The sequence below is a fragment of the Branchiostoma lanceolatum genome, chromosome 1, assembly GCF_035083965.1.
Source record: "Branchiostoma lanceolatum isolate klBraLanc5 chromosome 1, klBraLanc5.hap2, whole genome shotgun sequence".
Lineage (NCBI taxonomy): Eukaryota > Metazoa > Chordata > Leptocardii > Amphioxiformes > Branchiostomatidae > Branchiostoma > Branchiostoma lanceolatum.
Window position 1 is genome coordinate 29738392 of NC_089722.1, and position 5566 is coordinate 29743957.

Here is a 5566-nt window from a genome sequence, read left to right on the forward strand (position 1 = left end):
TGCTTACTTCTTAATGTATCACTTTCTTCATACGCTCCGAAACACTAAGGAAGTAAATTCTATGGATGACATCAGCGCGCGCATCAATTTTCGCCTGATTTCGAAAAAAAAATATTTTCCTTCGAAGATGGTCAACATTACAATAAAATACTAAAAATTGGAAGATATGTTTTGTTGTAGGATAGATTGTGCGTGCAAAGGTGATACTAGTGAGGTAGCCATGTGTGTACAGTAGTTGTAGAAGCGAAACTAGTTGTTGAAATGACGTCACTATTGTGGTAGCATTGAGTGTAGTTTCCACACTAATGGCACTTTGTGCACTTCCTCTATACAAGAATGAAAAACCTGTTGGCTGTAATGCACGTTTGTCGCTTTAGTTCTTGTTTCAACGTTTATTGTCTCTAATGTGATAGTTTTTTAACTATCAAAGGCATTTTCTTTCGCACTCTCTCATTAGATTCCGAGTCTGAAGAGGATGTCATCCATAACATTTACTTCATTTGATAAGCTACAATTCTAGACCGGTAAACCCTAATGACTTGTTTGGACCATTGCTAAGACACAAAGAAGAGTTGCATGCATATGGATTTACACTCATCGGAGACGAAATCGGATCTCCTGAATGCCGTCCGTATCCGGTAACATTACATCTACTTGTTCGGTAGACAGAATTTCTATGCTAAACACAGTTTGAAAACAAACGTATGATTACGTTAAAGCTAAAGGATTAGTGCAATCCAATACTCAATCATGAAAGCCTATGGAATCAATTTTGCACAACGAAGACTTATCAACGCTTAATGTTGTAGTTTCATAGGACAGCCAAATAGCGTCATTGGCAGTCCTGACTGTCGCTCTACTGTATATATGCACATGTATGCCACTTCTACGGATCGTTTAATGAGGGCCTATAGAGAAACAACAAGGTGTTGCGCTTTTTAGCAATCCTACCCGTTTCTATTCATATCAAGGGCAGGCTCTTATATCAATGTTAAAATGGCATTGGTAACTATGTGCTAAGATTACATTAGTAACTGTTCACAACTGAAAAGAACTGTAGTTTTATGCCGGTGAATTCTTGTAACCTAGAGGACCAACTTTCAAAGGCACCATGTCCAAGTCATTGAGTGAAATCAATGTGAGCCGCAGCGGTTATTTGAAAGAAACAGCAAAAACTGGTAACAATATCCAAGAAACGCCTGGCCTTACGGGGAGGAGTTGTTTGAGGCCTGTCCGTTTGTCTGTGTTTTCTCAGTTATGCATTTTTCATACGCCAGTCACGTTTACCGCAGAGTGACAAGAAGTGATCAATGGATACATGTAATGTTAAAACCTTATTAGCATAATTAATGAACTGCAAGACATACGAGAAAGTCACGGAGGCGTGAGATCTTCGAACTCTTGTTCTGATAAGAAGAGTTCAACACCCAAGTGTGTGTCAGAAGCCTTCTCCCAGCCCTCCTACAGCAACTCCGGGTCAGTTTGTTGGCAACATCATCTAATGAGTCCCTCCAGAATGCTCAGTGTCCACGTTAACTCGTGTGGTCCGGTTCCTAGTGGGTTTCTTTCTCTCCCCTTGGATTAACGTCCTCCCAACTGCTCAATTTCAAATTTCAAATTAGCCGTACCGACAATTTCGGCAATGTAGTATTTCACCGCTATTTCTATTTCAGTCACCGACAAAAGTGAAAAGAATGCCATCAGCGCGATTCGGGCTTACCTGGATAGAAAGGCTACAACGTCAATGTCTTTGGGACATGAAATTCTTTTTCACTGCTGTATTGTAAAGTACTATAATGTGCTATACTGTTTATTACTGCAGACTGCTGTATAGCCTTACCTCCAAAGTGTTCCATACTTAGCTTGCGAATGTTTTCGATGCGTTTATATTGTGTTCTTCATCGACCTTCGTACATTAAGATTAACCTTTAAAAGCCATAAAGATGTCTGTATAAACTCCTCCCATTCATCCTGTGCGCTCTATGAAGGGCACATCTGCAATGGACGTCACGAAACATAGTACCGGCCACCTGCGCTCTAGATGCTGTCCCTGGTGCTGAATACAGTGATCTTCTTACGCTATTGAGTACTTTCTACTCAGGAAAAGGTATAATGTAGCCTGCACTTACATTAAGTGGCTTCTACACAACCTTGTAGCCTCGATGGTAAATGAAGTAAAAGGAATGGCATATGGCAAGGGAATGTATCTTCTGTAATCGTAGGTTAAGCCATTAGCGGTTACTTGCTACAACATCCATGCCGGAGAAAGTTAATCAGACCGCAAGTATTGTGACTCTGTGTCATCTGGCATCTTATTGTGCGGGCATTAATGCAGAACATGTCTGGTTGTCAGTTGTTTCCGTGTTTAAAGCTACACATTCAAACCAGAGCACGTCAATGAGAACTGCTAACTCTCTCGTCTTAAATTAGCTTAGTCTCAAGCCAAAGTCAATCATAACAAATCGCTCCCTTCAACAACACTTCATTCGATAGATGAAAATATTTCTTGCAGATTACAAGGAGCACATAATATGGCGGCCAGGTCAGGACCCGGCTTCGTGGGAACGTTGGTGTGAACAATTTGTTTCTAACAACATGCACATGACAAGAATGCTTAACAAGAAGGCAGAGCACTTCGCCGACGCCGGGCTCCAATTTTTCTGGAGGGAAGATTTACCGACGAATATTGTATGCTCATTTGTAAAGTTCTTGGTTTGTATGCTCATTTGTAAAGGTCTTGGTGGACAGAATTTACGAACTCAGTACCAGTAGGCCATCCGGTCAGCTTGCATTCATTTTTCCTTCCATCTATAGGTCAATTGGCTTGATTGAATTTCTGTACGTTAGACCTTTGTGAGAAAATCACTTTTGAAAGATATCTCCCGTTATCCAATGAAAAACATGTACGTTGTCAAAAAGTTAAGACCCTTGTAGGCACAACTTTGACATTTGTGAAAGCTCGCCGTGAAAGACTAAATTAACAAATTTAGAAGGTCATAGGGTTAGCTGTTATTTATTGTTCTTTCTATCATACGGACGATAGGCTTGATTGCTTTTCTGTAGGTCAAGTTTTTGAGAACATAAATATTGCGATATATTTCCCATCCCCCAATGAGAAGCATCTAGGGTGAAACCTTGTATGTTTGGCTCTGACATTTATCTATCTATTCATTGAGACCTACCACATTTGTAGAATGATGGACATAACAGGTGACTATCACCCTTTCAAAGATGTCAACACGGAGACCAGACTATAAGGTCTGCTCCACCCATATGGATACGTGTGGTGGGTTCTTTAACTCCTCAATATGTGGCTCTCCTCAAACACGGAACCTCCAGCTTTACGTTCAATCCGAGAGGAAGTCCCTAACCGAAACTAGATACTCATTGCCACCTGAGTCTGATGAGGAAATAGGTGTAAAGTGCATTTCCCAAGGGAACCCAAAACCTTTAGATGCTAACCACACAAGAGCACCTTGGTGCCTTAAGATATCACACAAAGGAAGAGTTATGTTGTTTCCCCTGTAGTGCCTAGTGGCACATAGGGCAGCAAGTTTCCTTGCTGTTTCTGTAGAAGGGTATTTTTTACAGGGATGGGTTGCTAACCCATCCCCTTCAACGCACTCTAGGCACCTCCTAGAACACGGGACCCCTGTTAAGTCCCTTCCGAAAGACAAAATATGCGCAGCCCCAACTGAAATGCCATTCCTAAAATTTGAACCAAGGTCTCCTAGTAACCAACTAATTGGAACCAGGCTAGGAGCTCAACTGTGCGGCTGCTAGCAGTTGAGCTACAAGGACAGCCTCGCAAAGACAACGAAAGAGTCATCATCATCATCTGGTCTTGTAACCAATACAGTTTGAGTTTGAGTTTTATTTAGATCCACAATTAGCCTCATAAGAGGCTATTCTTCCTGTGGTCTACACATCCACGGTGCAAGTCATCAGATGTTGAGCGGAAGAACCACTCTAGGCCAACTGCCAGAATCAATCAGCTCCTACAGTAAATTACTGCACCTCATCTATAGGTTTGGCATCCATTGATGAGTTTCTTTCCTATCGAAAGATGAAAAAGAAAGATAGCCTGACAAATCGCGCTCCTAGCGGCCGGCCAGTCCTGTAACCGCATCCTTGGGGTGGGGGTCAGTAACCTCCGGCCGAGAGCTTGTGTAAACATAGGCTAAAAGAAAGAGTACTCACACATAACTTCTCCCAGCAGCCAAGGCATAGGGACCCACGTCTCCAGTAGGGATGTCGGCATGCACACCAGCAGGAGTAACAGGTCTGCCACACTCAGGTTCACCAGGAAATAGTTCGTCGCCTAAAACAGAAAAAAATAACGTGTTTGATTTCAGGGATTGACACCTTGGCAATCAAATGTGTGCGCTCGTCTCTGTACGCTAATACGATTAAAAGATACTTCTGGGACAGATAACGCCATAAGGTAATGTTTTCGCGCAAGAAACGTTAAAACCCAAGCAAGTGGATAGATTTTGGAAATGGTCAAACGTTTCAGGTAGCATCCACTACCTTCGTCAGTGACTAGAGAGATTTACAGTTCACCAGGTTTTAAAGCAAAATCTATGAATTGATATGCAAGACAACAGTTACCCGAGCAACTAGTTGCCTGGACAGCTTTTGAAAATGGTCACACTTTTCAGGTAGCATCCACTACTTTTCATCCATGTCTGGACAGGATTTGCAGATCGCCGGGTTTTGTAACCATAACCATGAACTGATATGTAAAATAACGTTTTTGGTTTCAGGGATTGACACCATATTGGCAATCAAATGTGTTTTCCCGTCTCTGTATGTTAATACGACTAAAATACTTCGTCGCCTGAATCTGGGAAAACAGAGACATAAAACAGCGTTTATGGTTCCAGGGTATAAGAACATACTGGAAATCAAATCGCTATTAGGTACTTCGTGAGGCTGGTTTAGCCTACCTTTCGGGTATGGGTGGTTTGTACCCACGTCGCAAATAATCGTTCATCAGATAGGGCAAATTTACCACAGGTCTTTTCGTAGGCTTGTCGGCAAAATGTGTGAAAACTAAATATACATGAATAACGGCCAGGTACGTGTAATTGTTTCGTCGGGGAATAAAAACATAAAGTATAAATAGGTTTCTTAAGGCCCGGTACTTAATTTTTGCATGGACGTAAACTGTTATCGGTTACCATTAAGTCACGCTGTGGCTCCTCTTTACAACATAAGATGACTAAATATACCCAATAGCGGTGATTCTCTGGATGATAAACACGCATCAAAATCGAAAGATAGATATTCGAGATAGGCTTCCATACATGTATCTCTTCTGGGCTTTGGCTATATCTTGGTTTTGCTCTATGCACGTGTATGATCATATCCACTAAGAAAAAAGAACATCGCAGATCAGATCCATAAATCGAAACCCTTCATAGCATTACAAATAATCAAAGCAGAACCACACAGACTTCGCAACAGTCAGAACAAAGTACGGTCCGTACGTACCTTCCGCAGCTCCCGTCTTCCCCACACGGCCAGACCGACGGCCACGTTCCCGAGGACGCCCACCAAGAAC